The following is a 21,515-nucleotide window of genomic DNA, read 5'->3' as shown; positions in this document are numbered from 1 at the left end:
TGAGATAATTCAAGATATTTCAAAAATATGTATTAACAGAAATAATTTAGAAAACCTTAAAACATAATATTATTATAAAATTTTTATTTCTATATTTTTTATAATACTTATGCATAGAAATATGTTTCCTTTCTTTTCGTGAAATTTAAGGGGATCTTGGAGTGCTTTTGAAATTTGATCGAGGTCGAGTCATTCATGCACATCGTTAATGAGATTTTATATGTATTTCTTAATTATACATATTATAAAATAAATATTATGTCGTCTCGGTAATATGCGACACCTAGATTAGCTCCGATCAAACTTCTGGATCTTTGAGAAAGCTATTGTCGATGATGTAGAAAACATTTCTACCGACAATCTACTATTATTTGATAAAACAGTTCATTTCGCATTAAAAGCAATTTCGCATAAACATAGATGTACCGAATTGTTTATTCAATCGCGCTTCTGTAAAAATATGCAGATATATTTTTTGCAAAATTTACGTTACGCCATAAAAATGCAGGGATACACTTGGCTACATGTGTATGATAAACTGGCGCGTATTAAAAACATGACCTACCCATAAGCTTATTCATCATTCATTGTTTGTTTCGATTTTTCATGAATAACATGAGTAGACATCACTTATTCATGAATTGCGAAACTCATTTCTCGCTTCTCTCCGCCATTGTCAGTGGATTTTCATCCAATTTGGGATGTAATTTTCTGCGTCTGCTAATTCCTCATTACAATAGATAGCACGTTAAATAATCACGAAGTTAACGAAGTGTGTGAACGCACGCACGCACGCAACGTAAATTGCGAGAAGCGCATCGGTATCAGCTGCATCTGCGAAATGGTAGCGGGACAGAACTCGCCGGCGCGCGCGCACCGTTCGTGCGGATTCTCGCGAGTCCAGAGATCCGACCCGATACCCGAGGACGACCGGTGGAGAGAATTTCTTTCCTCTTTTTTTTTTTTTCCTTTCTCGTTGTGTCCCGTGCGCGTCGATGGTATCGCGCATCGGGTCTCGCGGATGCGTGCTCGCACGTGGCTCGCCACCCACGCCAGGGGATAATGCCAATTAAATCGGTCGGCGAAAGCGCTTATCCGCAAGCTGACTTGATCTACGACATTCATTGACTTCCGACCCTTCTTTCTCCTGTCCTTTACTGTATGTCATCGATTCTTCCGTCGAAACGCCGTGAAAATACCCGCGCTTTCTACGAAAATCCTTATTTAGCACGCTTCTCATTTTCTTTATTACTATAATTGCTTTGATAAATGTATAATGTGATTTCTTGTTTCTTTCTTGGAAATTATCGTAATTTTTTTTAATGTTTCTGTAATCAACTTTCTTATTAGTTACTTATTTTCGTGTTTTGATTAATATTTTGATTAATATTATTATACGAGAAAGAAGAGTTAGAAGAATTTGTTGCTTGCTGTGGAGAAGAGAGGGAAGAGAAGAAAGTGTATCTTAGAGATCAAATTTTATCTTAGAACTCGAGAGAGATATAAAGTAAAAATATTTACAGATAATTTCGCAAAGTGTCAGTGATATTGTGATAAAAAATTTAGAGGAGCAACAAAGTAGCCAATCAAAATGATGTATTTACTGTTGTTTGATTACGTGAACAGTTTTATGTTTGTATATTCCTGAATATTCATCCGCCGAGACTCGGTAAGTCTTCCTCTGGGGACATTCGTGCATATTCAACGAAAGGAAAATCACGTCGGTGATAATTAGATATTAAAAAAAAAAATCGAGATCCGGTGATGAAACTTTTTGAATGCATAATTAATAATAACGACGATTGCATAAACTCGTTCGCAGACCTATCGTCCATCAACCGAGATCTTTGGATATCGATATCAATGCAAACAAATTTAATAATCGCAAATTCAATATGACTATCTTGTTACCGCTGTTGTCACAGCCGCTCGTTGAACGTACGTGTGCCGCATATGTCGTAAATTAAACTTTTCAACGAAAACAACAGCGCGAAGATTTGTCGAACGTTCCACTGCCAGACTGCAATCCGTAAAATGTTCGCTTCGCTGTCGTCTCTCGCGACCTGAAGTTTCCGCTCGCGCGAACTTTCCGAATCCTGCAGAAGCAAGAGAGAGAGCACGAGGGGAAACAGATCGGGAAACATGGGACCGCCATATGCTGATGGACTACTATGAGCCCACTGGTACTCGGAGAGGCGGCCTCTTTTTATTCGTCTACCGAGTAACGGGTGACGGGAATAATAACGGCATACGGAGGAGAGGTTTTTCGAGGCCGACCGGATTAGAGCCAGCTCCGCGTTCCGCCGTTATACTTGTCGCACTCGCGTCTAGAAATCCACGATGCCGGCGGCGGCGACGCGAGCCGGGACTCGCGGCAGCTTCCTTCTCGCAACGCACCTGTGCACGTGTGGTACGACGTTTTCCGTACGAGATTACACGTTGCGCCGCGCAACTGTATGTACGATCTTGTCTTGGTGTACGCTAGGATAGCGTACATTCGAATTGCCTTCGAGGAGTATTCCCTGGGATCAGAGAGAAAGAGAGAGAGCCGTCATATCTGATGGTTCATAAATCATTTCTTTGCGGAGATAGCGTAGCGCTGTAATTGACAACTGGGATTATGTGTAACGTCTTAAATGATAAGTATGTAGTATTCAATGGTAAGGGGAAAAAAAGCGAGGAGAAAATATTGGTTCTTGATTTTTACGTATTCATCTTAAACTTCCAAGACCTGTACAATTATTTTAATTTATCGACAACTAATCAATATTGCTCGTCTGCGCAAATATCTTCTATCGCTCTTTTAAAAGTGTGCAATAAATTCTAGTTTTTCGCGATGTGACAGACAGATATAACCGTTTCGAAAGTTTCGAAAGATAATAAAATTCATACGATGTAAACTGAGACTATAAATATGAATGTAATATTCCTATTTTAACTTGAATGTCACTTCACATAATAAGAAATATGAAAGTGTACATACAACATGAAAGGTATTTTTTTTTATTTCTTTTTTTTTAATTTAAAAATCTTAGATACTCGTTAATTTTCTATTGAAAATGGGATATACGTTTTAGCGCTGTTTTCCCTCAATACAAGCATGAATCATGAATACCTAGATGTAATATGTTTTTCTGAAACTCGGCCATTTAATAGAGCGAGGGGTATTTCTGATGCACGTACAGTGCACATCGCTGGCAGCAATAGAGAGAAGTAGAAGGGTGATAGATGCTCCTCGCTTTGCAATCAGACTGCGCTGCTAATAAGAAATTACGAAGGCGCGCCGACGTTAGCGAGATAACGTAGGAAACGCTAACCAGAAAGCGCCGAGGAGTTATTATGTACGTGGCATGTACCTGGATACCGAGGGAGTACGTTGTTCAGCTCAGCAAAGTACGTCGCAGTTGAAATTAATAACTACGCGGTAACGCACTGCTCGAGAATCGCGTCCAAGTCCGCTCGCTCTTGATTGCGGGACATGGAGAGGAATTCGCGCACGGCAATCTCAACGTCCATCGTATCGCGGACTTATATCGTTCCAGCGAAATTTACCAGAAGGACGATTTCTGTTCGGGGTTCATTTAACGTAAAAATTTCTTTTATCATTATATTAAATGTGAATGCAATAGGACCGTTAGATAACTGTTACACAATATTTTAGAATATTGTTTACATATTTAATAATATTTAACATTATTTAGATATTCAAAATACTTCAAATCTTTCGATATAAATTGTTACTAAGCACGTTTTGGGGCAGATATATTTTTACTAAGTGGTGGATATATATTTTTTTTTATACTAAACAGATATATAATGCGAGTAACACACTATTAATTTTAATTAATTTAAGTATTCTGAATTTTAAATTTAAAACAAATACTTTTAAAGTATTTGTCGAAAATAATGCCTGTAGGTAAAAGAGATAGTCGACATATCCGTTGATAACATACGTCGCGACGGTTTTATCGCGTTTTAACCGAAGAATGTTCTGATTGGCGCCTGCCGGCGTATTTGTCCAGGGAAATCAGGCACGCGCTGTACAGGAATACCCGCTTCCTCTTCTTTTTTTTTTTTTTTTTAGTACAACGATTCCCGCGGGGCTCGTACGTTTATCGATGGGAAGACCCGATGTGGAAGAAGAAGGCACGAAACGAGGAGGCGGAAGGAACGCGACGTCCGCGCTTACTCGCTCCGCTGCGCGTGTAAATGCGGTTAATGGCAGAACCGTAAACGCGGTTTACACGTATCATCCATAACTGAGTATGCGCGCGTGTTACACGACCGGCACGGCGACGTCAACGTTCGCGACACTCGCCGTTTCCGTTTCTTCGCGATGCGCCTTAGAACAGTAAGAGCGTCGCGTGGCATTTTTGTGCCACCATTTGATCTCGCCCTGACTGTTTCACATCGAGAAACTCGGTAGCTTTACGACCGGCTCTCCGTTTTCCCTAACTTTCCATCGAGTTGAAGTCGTATCGGCGAGACATTTATATGCTGCGCTGCAGCTACAATGGAACATTCACGTACGAGAGGCCACGTCTTTCTTAATTTTACTTCATAATCGCGAAAAATAAAGAAGAAAGCTAATTTTGGTATCATATCAGATAGAAAATTAACGAAATTGCCATTTACATTGATTCATACATTGGTAATATATTGATTCCAAGCGGGATCAATATATATTTAGTCTTGCCTTTATACTTAGCTATCGCTAAACAAGAATGGATCTCTCTCTTTTCAACAATTTTATCTTCTAAACTCGCACCCCCCCTACGTGTTGCACGCGCAACTTTACAATGTTGTGGTTATAAACTTTCAGAATTTTAAAAATAAAATTATAAACTATCCACGTACAGGCGATATATATTAATTAATTAATTATTATTAGCAGAAACCAACAATTTTCGTGGAATAAAATTTTTATATAGAAAATACTTTTATCTAAATTTTTAGTTGATCAACGTATTGCACAGAAATCAGATTCTCTCTTTTTCCCTTTCCCGTAAGAAAGCGGTGATTTAACGTTTACAGCGCATCGCTACGTGTGGGAACGTCAAAGACCGATGTCGACGTGTGTCGCAGTTTTCCTAGTGCCGCAAACAGAAAGGAGTACGGTTTACAAGCGATTCAGACAGGGAAGGTCGCGATAAATTCTGATTCTCTCTTGCTTCGCCGCGCGCCGCGACTGATACCTCCTCGGGAGAAAGATAGAAAGGCACACGCAGCGAGCAGAAGCCACGATTCCGAATGCCACGGCCAATGGTAGGATCGTCATTGTCCCCCTTTTCTCTATATCTTCCTGTTACGACCGCCTGCCATCTTCTCCTTCGATCTCTCCTAACGTCTTCTATTTCTCTCGTTCTTTTTTCTCTCTGTTACTCTTGACGCACAGATAGGTTAGGCTTATTCAAATGTGTGAATCTGCCGAGTGATTTGAAATGCCACCGCGTGTTCTCCCATTTCTTCTCTTCCTCGGAGTCGCGCCTTCTCTTTCAGCTCCGCGAATCTTGCGTCATTGCCAAGCTCCGTCGCAAATGAGAGGATGCGTTTATTGCATATAAGATAAATGTGAAATTTAGTAACGTTAAAGAAAAAGTAACTCTTTTATTGGCGAGAGACTGAATAAATAATTATTATTACTTTAAATAAATATCATTAATTTTATAATAAATCCTTGTAATTTTCCATTTACAAATATAAATACAAATCTCTCTCTCTCCTCCTTCCCTCTCTTTCTCTCTTGCTCTCTCTTTCTACATAAAATTTATATCAAATATTTAAAAATAGCATACAAAAATCTATTATCACTTTAACTGCCAAAATAATTTTTATTGTCATGCTTTATATTCTTATAATTTATTATATTTATTATTTATTATCTGGTTTATTACTCACATTACTAGAGGGCAACAAATGACTTTTTTCCTCTCTATTTCCTTTTGTTTTGTCTCCTACACGTACTGGGAATGAAATACGATGACACGCCAAGTGAAACTCGTACGAGCACGAAAGGATAAATTCTAACTCTCGCGGAAAGCGAACCACAGGTCGATTCTTCTCTCTCTCCTGACTGTTCTCGATAAATATAAAGTATCGCAATAAGCGTCCTATCAAAGTTTCTACATTGTTCAGTCGACTGACGTTTTTTTTCCTCCTATAGTAGATTTAATATCAAAGAATAAGCTAAAGTTGAAATGTAGAATGTGAAATAATCTGGATCAGTTGACGCTTCAAAAACTTACTTTACTGATTTTCAGGTCCGAAGCTATATCTAATAAAAATTTTTGTTTCTTAATATTAGAGCATAGTTATTTGTTAAATTTTAAGATATAAATTTTATGACGTCTTCGTTACAATTGATATGTTCACTTAGTTAAGGTAAAACATTGAAGAGCTTAGCAAGTTAAACTTTAGGTATATTATTTTTACTTTGCGTATATATGTATGTTACGAACTTAACGGAATTTTATTTTGAAGATTACTTACGGCAAATACGATGACACGCCAAGTGAAACTCGTACGAGCACGAAAGGATAAATTCTAACTCTCGCGGAAAGCGAACCACAGGTCGATTCTTCTCTCTCTTGATACTTTTTTGATAAATAATGTTTTTTTTTTCGATACACTATACAGAAGAAAAAATTAATGTTAATTCAACAAATATTATTTTTTATAAGCAAGAATATAAAATGTTTCTTTGTAATTTTGATAATCTTATGTCTGTTCAAGATTACCAAATTTAAAGAAGATTTTATTCCTTCCTGAAATGAGACAGTAATTGTAGATTCGAGACTAACTTTTTTCTGAGTAAGTCTATTTTAAAATTACACTTCACAGGAGTGTTTATTTCATCGATTAGATCCTCTCAGACTTGGAAACTCAATGATCCGTAGATCGCTACATTTTCGTGTATTAAAACGGAACATAGATGAGCCATGTCACCTTCACGCTTTGCGAAATTGAAAGAGGATAGAATTCGGGTGAGATTAGAAGGCAGCTACATCCGCAGGAGAGATTAATCACGTCGTTCGTGTTTGAGGAGAGTGTGAAATCCCTTAGGTCAGTAGTGGTCAACCCTTCTCTAATGCGACTACCAGACACATTTCAAACGTCGTATTCGCGTCTTTCATCTAACGTCTTCTGTAAGATTATTACGTTATCCGAGAATCTGTTCGTTCTCATCGCGTAATTAGGTGATTAAACGCCATTAAAAGGACATTTCGTTGTCATTAGGGACACGTGTTGCCAGTTGATCACCTGTACACTTCAGAATTCAGACACATATCCCACTCAATTCGGCTTTGCATCAAGTCAGATTCCTATTCACGATTTTGCCAGCAATTTCGCCGGAAAACGCATTAGCTCTCGCAAGATCGATTAAATGTTCTTGTCGTTTAATTATGAGAAGATAAAAATGATCATAGTAACAGGACTCGTAATTATTTTCTGCAAATCTTCCTCATCGTCGGTTGTTCGGTACACGTGCGAAGTGCGTGGGCGCAAACAAGCTTCAAATGACGGCAATACGTAACAGCTATAGTCTTAATAGATATTATTACGTGGAAAATCTGTTCCGGGCTGTCGTATGCTTCAGGCAATCAGAGTTATCTATTTCGTTAAGCCCCTTTGACTCCCTGAAATGAATTTTATGAGATTATACGTTGCATCAAACCGCGTCTGATACGGCACATTATTGCGAACTACGTGTAAGTTTGTTCCGCCTTGATGTGGATAGTTACTTTCTTCTCTCAATTATCTCTGACCTGGGCACAGAATCATTTATCTGGCCCGCAACGAATTCTGAATGAGGAACGATTTATTTTCGAGGGCAACGTTTACCACATTTGCGAGAGGGAAATTTGATGGCGTGCAAAGTAAATTTATGCCGTGTAATTACAGAGTATGTAACGTGAAGATGCGTGTAATATTTATTTTCTTTTGAATATAATTAAACTTTTTCGTATCGCATTATATCAAATTACACAATTTTAATACAAGAACCTGTCTTTTATTCTCGTTCGGATTATTCACGTTAACGGGAGGAAGAGCCTTAAGACACCCTATAGGAGGAAAATCATCTCGAGTTTTCTTATCAACGCGATCCGCAATTTTCTAACCATATGTCTCGTTTGTCAGATATGCGTAGCGTTTCTTGCGGTATCACGCGATTCTCCACCTCGTTCCGCTTATCGTGGGATCTCTTATAAATAGAAGTCCGAAGAGCGGCCAAGAAGCGCGGAAGCGATAGCTCGCCCGATCTTGCCCGCGCGAGTTTTACACTCGAATAATCCCGTGCATCTTATCGGGATCATTACGGAGCCGGGGATGTAGCCTCCGGGCAGCATATTCCTGGACTGATTTCCCCCGTCCCGTCATCCCGACAATGAATCCCGCGCTCTTTTCCATGGGCTTTCTTAATGGGCATCGGCGTCACATCATGCAGCAAGTTCAACGATCCGGCACCGTTACTTTTCTCGAGAGCGAAGAGGCGGCTCGCGGTCGTGGGTCGGCGAGGATTTTTGGCTATTTTCGACTTCAAAGTCCCTCCTCTCGCGACCTCGCCCAGTCGCCTCCGGCACTCCGGCTCCGTCTGGCTAGCTTCAAATGCTTTATTTTCGCGAGCGAAAGTCGCCCGAAACCGGTATACTACCAATCTTTGTCGCTTCAATTCTCGATGTTGCGGAGATACGGAGGAAATCCGATCGATGCGCTTATCGCTGAAACGCGATCGTTTAAATTGCAAATTTCGTTTGCCTGACAATCAAATCATGTTAAAATATTCCATCAATAGCTCTGTCGGTAAAGGAAGAGAAGCGCGAGCAGTCTTGTTTAGCACTAAATACACGGCGACAGATCTGTGCCAATCGTTGCCTTTTTATTGGCATGCATGAATCGGCACAAAGACCTCCTTGTGCTCACATGGAAGTCGAAATATAAAATCAACGGCGTACTAATTTCAATCTACGGTCTCTCTGTGTCACCGACCGTACTAACAGTAACCAGAACTTGGAATGGCCGATTGATTGGACAGGGAATAGAGACGACTCTATCATCTCTCACTGAAAGCACGTACTCGGAGTTGGAAAGCTCCGCTGAAAATAGAAAACGGAAATTGCGGACCAATCGTACCGGAATTTTTTTCTTTATCTTTCTCATTCCCTTTCCAAGTAACATTTTCATTACTCATCTCTCTCTCTCTCTCTCTGAGGAAAGTTCGTCATTAACCTCCGGCGTAGCCACAGCCATTTGTCACGGTGACGTCTGCCAAGGACGAAGGAAAAAGTAAATTTTAAGAAGAAAAGCGAGATATAGAGAGAGAGAGAGAAGATGATAGAAAGAGGCGATGCGAATTTAATGATAGACATAATGGATGAATAGAAAAAAACTTGAAGAATTTGTTAAGAAGATAAGTAGATAGATAGAGACACGAGTCTTTCTTTTATTCATAAAGAATTGAACAACAGTAAGAAATAGGTAAACAAAAAAAAACTGAAAACAAATAAAGAATAAAATGCAACATAATAAAGTGTAATTAAATAATAAAAAATTGTAGCTTGAATGTAATAATGGGAAAAATTAGAAGCTGACTTGCGAAAGATACTTCAATTGCCACCTATTTACATTATTTAAGTATTACAGAATTCGTCAAAAGATTTAATCTGATTTTGATTTTCTCAGTTGTCGCTCGACTTGATTAGAGGGCTGCATGGCGATTGCGGAACGTCTCGTACGTGAGAATTTCGAGAGAGTTCGTTCCCTCGCTTGTAGAAAACCTCATTTAACCGGACGTGACGTCGCGACGAGTTTGGTTCCTTCGCGCGTCACTTTCGCGCGACGTCTGAATTTGTCTCGCTTCGCGGTTGACCGTGATAAAGCGAGATGTCTATTTAATAAATTGCTTTCCTGGTACGATATGCAGCGAGTATACAGCCCGAGTGGAGAGTGCGATATAACATTCACGACCGGACCCGGGACCGGAACGTGATACACGCGAACGCTTCATTAATGCCGATCGAAAGTAAAGGAAATCAGTTAACAGTGAAGCACTGATTGCCGAACGCTTCACTGCCGCCTTTCAGGCGAACGACGAATCATAATCTGCTTTCTCAAACTGCACAATTTAGGTTTTTTTTTTTTTCATTTCGCGCAATGATGAGAATGTGGTTTTGCAAAAATGAAAAATTTACCTTTATGCTTTTAATAACAAGAATAACAATGAAAGTAATTCGATAAAGTAATCGAGCGTACTAAATTCTTGTAGCACTATCTATTTTCGAGAATGTGGATTTAAATCGTATAAACGAGAGCTAATAAATTATATGATCTGGAAAGATAAATATAGAATTGAGACATTTATATAATTTTGTATAAAATATTTATTTTATTAGTAATAGTTTGCTATTTTGTGTTGACAAATCTTAATCCGTCATCAAAAATTAAATTATATCGAATTATATCTTTTTTTTAGAATTAATGAGGATTTAGTATCAATTATAAATATATATAATAGGAAAAAAAAGTTGCAGCAATATAAGGTTGATATTAATATATTATTACGGTTATTAAACACGTTTTGTGCATTTTAAAATATTAATAACGTTTGTTCTATAAATTAAAACAAGAAAAGACCAATAAATTTACTTAAATTTTAATATACATATATATTTGTGGAATTGTTTTAATGTAATTTATTAAGTTTATTTTCATCGAACCTGTCAATAAAGACACTAAGATTGCTGAAGTGATTAAAAACCATGATTTTACTGATTATTTTACTTTCCGAACGCTTTTGGTGCGCAAAACTAATTCAATATCCTCGACATCTCTCGAGGGAAGAATGATGCATCTTTCTCTCAAATGCACAGCCAACTTCGCTCCGCACAGAGAGCGGCCGGGGGAGTCCCTCGGATCGTGATGCACCGATTCGCGGTGCGATCTTATCCGACGCTTTAGAATAGAAGGAATTGGCGGGGTGTAGAGGAAAGACGATGGCGGTGGCAATGGCGATTCCGTTTCGCAGACACGCCGTAAGCCGGGAAAGCCGTCGACCGGCGGAATTGGCAGAGAGAGCAACGGGGAGAACATCAATAGTCGGCCTCGCGGCCGTCAATCGGTCGTCGCACGTAATACACTCGCGCGCGCGATGCCGTGCCGCGCCGCGCCGGTCCTCGGCCGTTTCCGGCCGCGCTCGGGCGGCCCCGACCGCCAACATTGTCCCGCGTTTGTCAGTCCGCGACGAGCCACCGCGACGAGCCACCGCGACGGGTGTTCGTCGCGCGCACGCGGAAATTCGCACGGTCAGCGGGAAAATGTGATAGTTTTCGAACGCCCCGCCGAGCCGAATCTGAAAAACGAAAAGTGTGCGCGCTCGGGAAAGTGTTGGTCTCTCTCTCTCTCTCTTTCTCTTTCTCGAGTGAGAGTGTTCTCCGCGAGTTCTCGATTGTTCTGCATTGTTAAAGTGTCTTTGCGACATGCGCGTTTTTTTATGTATAATATATCTGCATAGATTGACTCCAAGTCCGTAGAGAGGTAAGCACACGAAGGATTTAAACAAAGGTTTGCCGCAGATGAGGGAAAGGGGAGAGTGTGCTTTGTGAGATAATTTATCGCCGTTTACTCGTTCGGCTCGACAATTTGAAGATCGACCGCGTTCATCCTCCTTTGTCGCGTTTTATAGCCTCGGACGAGATTCGAAATAAGCATCCAGACCTTAAAGCGTTCCGAGGGTGCCGCCATTTAATTTATACGCCCACCATATTTCGTTTAACTATGACATCTGGAATAAATTTCTATCGCGGCAGCGTAACGTAAATCTGTCTCGTATAAGCCTAATGTAAGTTGTAGGAAAACGTGCGCGCTCCCGATGCGAAGGAGCAGCAAACGATATCGTTCGTGTGCGCTGAAAACCGTTCGTCATCACGCGAAATTCGAATATGCATTTTATTTCGAGGATTTTCGATCAATCCGCACGAGATTAATACAATCTGCAGGTCAGACACGTGCAGTGCGAGTGGTAATATTTGCAGTATCGGAGAAAAGCCTGAAATACTTGAACCACTTATTACAATGGTCGCGTTCGTGTATTTTGCGCGTGCTTCACTTTTTGAATAATATTTTCGGAAAACAATATACAATTGGAAAAAAAGCTTGTGTAAAAGCAAACACAGGGATATCATCAAAGTCGTTAAGATAACTAATGGGTTAAGGGCCTCGCATCGGCATCTATCGATTGATCGTTTACGACTTTGGCCTTCGATTTTAACATTACAAGTTACGATTATTAAATTTATAAATATATAACGTTGTAAGAAAGCTCGTAACACTGCCACAGCGAGGTTACGAGTCTACTGGTATTTATCGGCGGTTTTACGACTAAGGCAGGGACTCCTGCTCCGAAAGGAGAATCCTCCGCGATGATCTCGCGGAGCGTTTCGACGCTACGAGATTTGATTCCCGAGTTGCAAAACGTGACGGCATGCCTCCGCGCGCCCGCACGGACTCGAGCACCCGAAGTTTCTTTCAGGCACATTCATCTCGATCGCGCGACAGCGCGGCGGAAACGGGGGGGGGGGAGGAAGGCAAGGGGGACGGCGCGGCGCGCGGCGAAAAAGTCGACGGGGGATATTCGGAGGTCGTCGAGGGCCGTATGCTCCCTGCTACGACGGGGGGTCGATCGAGTGGTAAACGGTCCGCAAAAACGCGACGACACGGTCTTTCGCCTATACGATGAATCGTTTCGCGAGGTTTCGCGTATCGGGTTTCGCTCGATCGAATCGGGGTCGCCGACGACTGGTTCCTAAGCCGCGATCGAGGCTTCTAGGACTCGGACGAGCGAGGAGACTGGGCTCATTCCGATCGTGACCTTCGATTTAATCACTCGGTTGGATAACTAATTGATACCGGTTTCAAAGAATAATTCGAACAATTTAATTTCACTGTCGTAACCGCACTGCGACCAAAATTTCCAAAAATTCTACACGGAGAGAATTTTCTCTTAAAAATTACCCTGAAAATCGTGGTAATTGCGAGACAACGTAAACCTTGAAGAATTTTATCATACTTTTAACAAAATTTACTAAAATTTTAATAAAATTAGACAAAGTTTTAGTAAATTTTGTCAAAAGTACAGTAAAATTCTTTAAGGTTTACGTTGTCCCACAATTACCACGATTTTCAGAGTAATTTTTAAGAGAAAATTCTTTTCATGTAGTAACGGTTGCTATACCGTTTCACATAGTTTTATATATATGAAATATAGGTCTTTTATTTGTGGACTTGCTTTATATGTACATGTCTGATATTTAAAACAGAATATTTATCGGAAAAAAACGGGAAAATCTAGAATTTTCAGAGAATTTACTTTTTACCTTCGAACGTCGTGGATTTTCATGGGATTTTATTTGTATTCGGGTTAATTTTTGGAAAACTTTTAAATAACAATTCTATATCTTTTTTTCTGGCAAAATTGTTTATTTTTTTATTTTTCGATGAAACAAAATTGAAAAGAAACGAATATACAATTGCACATCCTTTATTTTCTTTTGATAAAAGTACCCCTATTAAGTTGGACCCCCCACCATCGCAAATCAAGTTCGCGCTAGATCAAAAATTTAGTGCTATTTAGATGCTAATATAAAAGTATCTTCTATTTGGTATAGCAATTTTTATAATATTGTTTCTTATTTTATAATAATTAATGTTTTTGCAACATAATTAAAAATAAACGTCTGAAAAATTGAACTCCAAAACTGGCATAGTAGGCTACAGCCTTTTCTTTTTCTTTAAGGTGAATAATTTGTATGAGGATTCCTGGAAGCTTTTCACTTTGATGTAAAATGTTTTTTTGTTAATTATACAAATACCTTGCGTTGTTCCACAAGACGCAACATGTAGCACGGCTATATATGTATATTAGACTAGGTTAGATTCGTTTTTAGATTTCATATGAAAAAAAAGACATAAATGTATGAATCATGGGTTTTTATTCCTTAAATTATCTAAGCAGATCATGTTTTTACCATTAATACATTGCAATGTTTCTGAGAAATAAGGAGGTGCCGTTTTAGGAAATCCGCCAGTATTGGCGCCGTTCCTCTATACATTATATGTATCCATATACGTGTGTGCCCCATACAAATAACTGTATATTGGCCATAAGTGTGAAGTGTAAAGTGTCATCTCGTCTCTCGTTAACTTATTATATTCATTCAGTTCTTCAATATTGATGAATATAACATCCGTTATAAATCTTAAGATGTTGGATAAATGACGATTGTTAAAGACGTGCGTGAAGTCGGATTGTACTTATAATAGAGAAATGATTTGTGGTCCGGCTAAGTGAATTTTCCTTCTTTCTTTATGACACGCACGGAGATAGTTTAGAACGTGGCAACAAGCTGCTGCTATCTCGGGATTAAGCTACCCGGACTGTTAGCAGTGAACGTTGCAACTCTGTCTATACGTTTCCGGTACCAGTAATGAATTCTAAACTCTTGGGCCGTGTTGCAGCAGCAGTTCGAGCTAACTAATCCCAACTTAGCGATTCACAGGATCTCGTGTGATTGTAGTCTCATTCATATGGAGAAAGCGGATTTAATTAACTAAGGTCGTTCATTGATAGTTTAAATTGACAGTCATTTAATTCTTAACCTTTCTTTGTTTTATTTTTTTATTATTATTAAATATCATAAACAACCTTTACAGTATTAGTTTTATGACACAAAATTTGAAATCTTTTAAAAAACAATTTAATCTACATCGATTGATATTAACGTTTGCTAATTATGTTGTATCGTAATCATATGATCTATTTTACACAGATTTTCAAAGTGAAACATAGCTAATAAATTTCGCTAATAAATCATGTCGTAATTACCACAATCGTGCGTTTGCGAAACGCACGAAGGACGCTTTCGCTTCATTAATAATCCCTAACGACGCGCGGTTCAAATAAGGGTCTCTTCTTTTCATCGACAACCAGTGTTTACACGCAAACTTCAACGCATTCATGTTCAAGTGAGGCTAAAACGGGATGTGAAAAATTATATATTTGCGCGGCTAATAATTTTTGTAAAACTCTACATAATTAAGTATGCTAATCGGCAGACTAAAGTAAACGCACGAATCGTCACCGTTTGACTTACATTCGTGCTACGTCTGTTTGCAGATCCTTTCTTGAGAATTGAAAATTCTAGTCGCGTCGCGCAGTGAGCGTCTCGCGAAAGTCCGACGCGACGCTATTATCCCAGAGAAAGAAAATTGCGAGCGCTTGAAACTTCTGCCGCACGAACGGTAAAATTTTTGCGAGCCTTCGCCGACTCCATGCTGTTTCGTTAATTGTGTTGCTTTGCATCGGGGCACTTCGTGATATTATATTATTAAATCGCTCTTCGCTATTCCGTGGACAGTTTCCTCAAAGAATTCGTAATTTTCTATCTTTCACTTCGACCACATTTTTCATCGGATATATTTCACGTATTATAGTAATGGAAAAATTATGGTAATGCATGGAAAAAATAAAGTTCTGATAAAAACAATTTTACATTAGATACAATGTGTTATGAGAATTTTAAAGTTAAGCTCGCATATATTAGTCATCGAGCCATTATGCTAACATTTTAGGTTACAGATAAACTGAAATCAGAAACTCGGGTTATTTTGCATCGTTTTATTTAAACGGCGTGATAAGACTCGAATAGGAATTATATGACTGTTAAGCTACGATACGCTTTTCAAAGTTTTGACGACAAATGAATGAATAAACTCTTTCTCTGTCCTTGCAAATTCTCTGGGTTTTTATCGCCGTCTAGCAGGACTTTTACTGTTAGATAGACATTAATTTAACTTACGTTTCACTCCTTCGTCAAGATCGCATCACGCGATATCGTGTGCCAGTTTTCATATATAAATGCTATTATTATGCTTTGGAATTTTTGGATTAGATGTAAAATTTGGATAAGATGTTTAATAATTCTATATAATGTTATTATTTTATCTATAAAATAAAGTTATGTTGTTGATTGTTTCCCAATATTTGTTACGTTACATTTTTCAATATACATTGCGAGAACGACAAAATCTGAAAAGAAAAAGTCATTACATTATTACGTTTGAAATATCCGGCTAGATCGTTGTTGCAAAGAAACGAAACAGTGATTTTACGGCCGTGAAAAAAAGTTCAATTGCCCGCCATGGGCTCTCAAGGTAAGATGGATCGTAATAAGCCCTTGAACCTCCGGGCACGAGTCGGACTTTAAGATCGATGTCGCAAGAAACTTGCAGGTCGTTGCCCTAGCGATTGTTAAGAGCAAAACACTATTTTGCTCTTAACGCTTTGTGATGCAATTTTACGACGATTGTATACAAAATACATGAAACGTGCTAGAAAATAAAAGTACCCTTCCTCGTTATTAAAAAATTTAAGAGTCATTACGTACTTTTCTTCGAAACCTTACGAAAATCTTTTTTATTTACGCTTTGACTTATTTTTTTTGTACCGTTATACCATTATCATATATATGAACATAAAATAAAAAACACTTAAGGCTAATCTATAATTTGCTTTCTGCTTCTTTTACAGTACGATATATGTTTTGTCGAATTTGGCGAGATAAAAGTTGACGAATTTCGAAAGAGACGAGAACTACGTGACGAGAAACACGATTGTCGATAAAACGGTGCGCGAAGAGACAAAAAGGCAATAGGTAAAAAGAAACAAGGCACAGAAGGCACACACAAAGAGCATATTGTAAATTAGTCTTCAAAGGTACGATTCGGAGTGTCGATACTCGTCATCCATCCTTGAACTCTTTTAAAACACTACTTGGTTATTTATTTTTTGTACATTGCATATTTTTTCTCATTTAAAATATTACATATTATCAAAATTGTACATATCATCATACGTGTCGTACATAAAGTAACAGGATACAATAATGTAACCTATATTCGCTTTATACGTGAGCGTGTCACACATCTTAAAATATCTTCCACGAAGTCCGCACACATGCGCTTCACGTACATCACGAGTTCCGCCGGACGGAGAGAGGGTCAGCTCCGTTTCTTACCTTTCGCTTGATCGAGCCCGAGAATCAACGAGCGGAATGGTCCGCGCGCCGGAGTAGAACGCGCCGGGGTATCTCCGCAAACTTCTGCTTTGACTCTACAATGTTACCGCTGGCGCTTCCGTTTGAACCGTAAGAGAGTCGGAGTTACCCGAGTTCCTGGTGGAGTCCCGCGATGGTCGCGCGAATAGGAACTGCATCTCAGCCTTAGCCGTTCACGTCGTCGCGAAACTTGGGGAGATACTTTAAGTTTGCCGCGTAGTGCAAACCGCCGATTGTGCTCTTCCGATCGTTAGAGGACGAAATTACTCGGTCACTGTTCGGTTGTCGCTCTTGATCAATCTCACGTTTCTCGTTCCGGCAAGTTAGCGAATCCCCGACGAGTGTGTTCCCCCGAGTTCTCGCGACGGAATAGCAGAGACTCGAACGTTCTTGATTAGGCACTCCTTGCAATTCTCGAAAGATTGGAAATCGATTGTTATATTCGACGTACGAACAAACCGTAAATCAGTTATTATCGTTTATTAAAATTTGGATTGTAGCATTTAACTATTCTTCACAAAGCAGCACTGATTTGTCTGCCTGCTTTGATAATACTCTCACATCGTATGTGATGTTATAATTATGTTTCACATTGTGTTTCGAAAATCTTTTATCGTCCTCACGAAATCTCTAATGCTTTCGTCAAGACTTGTTACTCGTCTCGATCGAATTAAGGCCGGTTATCTTAACCGACCAATTATTCCATCGGAATTGACCAATCGCATTTGTTAATTTTGCTTAAAGGCAAGTACGGTTGGTCAATTCCAATGGGATAATCGGTCGGTTAAGATAATCGCAGATGGTGAAACCGGTCCTTAGAATTCTTGTCCCGTTACAAAGAAAAAGTAAACTCTACATTTTATTTGCGTATTCACATACGATCGAGAATTTATCGTCGGTTAATTTAAAGAATTGTAATACAATCTAATCGCACGAATCTCATCGTGTGAGTTTGTCAATTTCCTATTTCGAGGAATCACGCGAACCGGTGTCCAAGCAATCCAACAAATTGCATGGCATACTCTCTGACAAATCTCTCTCATATTCTTGATTTAAGAAAGCACTCCGTTGAATTCGCCAGAAGGCGGCTTCCCTCTCAGCTGATTCGATCTCGCCCCGTGCTCGTTTCTTCTCTGCTTTCCTCCTTGCGCCTCGACTTCTGTCTCCTCTCTGCCGTGTACAACATAACATCAGCGCTCGGTTACTCGTATTCTCCTCGAGGCACAGACCGCATAACCGACTTACATTCAGACGCGTAACGCGTTTTGTAGAGAGCGCTCTTGCGAATTTAAATTAGCATTATCCACGCGGCGAATGCGTGCACGAGTAAATTCAAAGTCTTTGCAAACTATATTATTACCCGCGTCTAAGATACCTCGCTTTTCTTACCCGCATATGTTTAATTAACCACGTTGTTCCTAGGGAAATTGTCATAGCGCGCAGACACACAGCGCGTAATATCGAATCGGAAAACGTTAGCAATTTGGATAATCGTAACAGAAATACACGTTATAACGGGGGATCAGGGATCGTGAACGGCGAAAATGACAATGCAATTATATTGTTTCTACGCGATTACACAAACGGGTATATAATTTCGAATGCTGATGCGGCGCGGCGTCCATTGATGCCGGGCTCTCATCCCACGCCGCACAATCGCGCGGGAGTCGCGCTTCACAACTGCTTCTAAATGATTTTAATTCTAAATACGATTCGTGATTCTCTCCCGCGAGGGACGAGGCTGAATTTTTTGAAGACCCCCGTGTGCCGCGAAGATCCCGAAGCGATCATTGCCGCTCCAGCAATCAAGGCCTTCCATCAGGCTAGCTCTCAAGGATTTAATTTCACCCGCCATTCGTCGGCACCGTACCGCGGGCATCATTAGCGGGCGGGGTAACGCCACGGTCGCGCGTACGTAATTAATAACGCGTGTCTCGACGCACGTCCGTTCGCTCAATTATCCGTAAAGTTTGAAGCAATTATGCCGGGGTTCGATGCATCCGCGGCGGCGGCGGCGGCGGCAAAAATGGCGGGAATGTGCTTGGGATCCCCTCGCTGGCTGGTGGCCCTCGGTGGTGGCGTTACGCACTGCCTCCCTGCCGCGGTCGGTCGTTATCGGTACCGCTGCACCTGGTATCCTTGTTCTCGCCGCGCGCGGATTCCCAGGAGCCGTCCCGCCGTCCGATGTTTACGAGGGGATCGTGGCTGTCGTAAGTAGGCACTTCGCTTGTGCCTCCAGCCACCCCCTTCCTTCCCCTTCTCCACCTGCTCCTTCTCCTCCTCTTCCCCCACGTCGATTCTTCTCGCGTCGGCTTTCGCCGTGAGTAGGCAACTATAAGGTTCTCATGGTAGCCGGAACCACGCGCGGTCCAAATGCTCTCGCTCGTCGGGCTTGGGATCGCTCTCGTCGGCCGCCTTCGCCTCCATTGACCTCTGGGAAATGTCAAGGTTCGCCTCGCGGTTAAGACGCGGAGGACACATCAATAGCCACGGATGTATCCTAGCGGCATCCTTCCTCTGTCGCCGACTTTACGAGCCGGCCTTTTTACGACATGGGTCGCGCCCACAGTCGCAGTTCGTCCGCGTCTACAGCGTCTCGTCGATGCACCTGCGTCCAATGATAGTAACGTATACAGTGTATCGAATAGCGACATTGTCGGTCTTCTTTTAATTAAGACGATTGGACGAGTCACGAACAAAGGAAATTGCAAAAGGAAAACTGTAATTGTAATCCAAATTGTAGGAACTATAATTAAGGAAATATCGAGAAGAGTCGGGAAAATATGAAAGAATTCTGAATATGGTTACGTTTATTGAAAGAAAGCAAGCGGTGAAATTATTTTTCGTTTATGTTTGCGAACAAATTGTATATACAAACTGAAGGCAAACTTTGCCAGTTGCGCGTTTTCAATAGACCACACTGTTTCCTAAGCAACATTCTCCGATAATGAGATAATTTGAAGATGTAGCACACCTGAAATTATAGGGAGCTATATTTGATCCCGGATCGTTTATTCGCACATTATATAACGGATCGAGGAGATACGATAATGATCTTCGTCTGACGTTCTGAAGAGATGTTAATGCGAGTTACGAGCGATGATCTTCGACTCCGCACGTGTAGAAGGGAACGTTTTGACAGGCTTCCATTGTTAGCAACGCAATAGTCGCAATCGCCGCGTAGAAGGCGAACCGCTAGAAGATCGTTAGGTCAGAATATGTTAATCGGAGGCGTGAGAGAAAATCTTGGGCTATTTTCTGTGCGACGGTTTCCGCGAGCGCGGTATATTTCAGCCGCAACAATTTTGCGGGAAAATCGCCCGTAATTGAAGTCTCGAGTGTCGAAGACAATTTTGCCATCGCATGCACATTAACGTCTTTATGAGAAACGCGTTTCTTGATGCGATGGTATCCGTTTTCCACTGTCTACATTTTCGATAAATGTAACGTTACGAGGGAAAATTACAACGTTTCATCCCCCCACGATTAATATGTTGTATTAAGTTATATCTTTTCATGGATCATAATTTTTCTGCCTTTCGACTACGTTTTCACGAAAAGTCTCGTTCCATTCGACAATCTCTTTCTCTCTTTTTCTTTTATACCCTTCTCTTTTTCGTTCTCGTGCAGGACAAGAGGGAGGAAAGGGCAGAGGGCAACGAATTTCACGTCGTAGTCACGAAACGCGATTACACGTTCACCCGCCAACTTCGAACTCTGGATGCGAACGACCTCTCGGCCAGTCGCTTTCCTTTTCCTCCTCTTTTCCCCTCTTGCTCGCCTTTCGCGTCTTTCTCGAATCTTCTTCCTCGCTATCTTTGCTCCTCGTGCGTGCACGCGCACGCGTGCACGCGCGCGAAACCAGTTCACGCTCCGTGATCTTCGGCACGATCGTCAGCGAACGGATCGTGATCTTGATCTCCGCCACACGCATGCACACACGTAATAAATTTCGGCGCGATCGGCTCACGCACGTCTGCGGAAACTCGCCGGTTGTTCCTGCAAATTGCGGGCGATCGATAATCGACCACGATCGGAGAATGCTCGAGGCTAATTGCGCCGATTGCGAGCGATCAAATTCCGCCCCGAAAATAAACAACAGACGCTTCTCTTTCTTCTCCTTCGCCTTTCGCTGCATTGGTATTATATCTACGATTCGTACAACTGCCATCAAATAAATAACAGTTATTAACCGATGAACAAGCAAAAAATTTTATTACATGATACGATACGCTCAAATATCACATTTGTTACAAATATTTTCAATTTTTCGAACATTTTTGAATATTTCTTCGTCATTTCGTCCTTTAGCAATTTTAATTTCTTTCTCAAACTTATTCTTTAACGACTCTTTTTTAACCAATTTGGAATTGAATTATTATTTTGTATCATATAATTTTGAATATT

At 40.6% G+C, this 21,515-nt stretch overlaps 1 protein-coding gene across 5 annotated transcripts in view; it reads left to right on the top strand.

Moving 5' to 3' along the window:
• The window catches only part of LOC105834665 (ras GTPase-activating protein raskol), a 313,516-nt gene that overhangs the window by 89,179 nt on the left and 202,822 nt on the right, over positions 1-21,515 (top strand). For 3 of the 5 annotated variants that reach the window (XM_036282613.1, XM_036282612.1, XM_036282611.1), the window contains exon 1: positions 10,654-11,532. The exons of 1 other annotated variant lie outside the window; for it this stretch is intronic. The gene's annotated coding sequence lies outside the window, so the exon portion shown is untranslated. Of the gene's footprint in view, positions 1-10,653; positions 11,533-21,515 lie in introns of those variants that run through there. One more of the 5 variants, XM_028194256.2, reaches the window with a different exon arrangement.

This window comes from Monomorium pharaonis, chromosome 2 (assembly GCF_013373865.1).
Source record: "Monomorium pharaonis isolate MP-MQ-018 chromosome 2, ASM1337386v2, whole genome shotgun sequence".
Taxonomy (NCBI): domain Eukaryota; kingdom Metazoa; phylum Arthropoda; class Insecta; order Hymenoptera; family Formicidae; genus Monomorium; species Monomorium pharaonis.
This window is presented reverse-complemented; position numbering and strand designations above follow the sequence as displayed.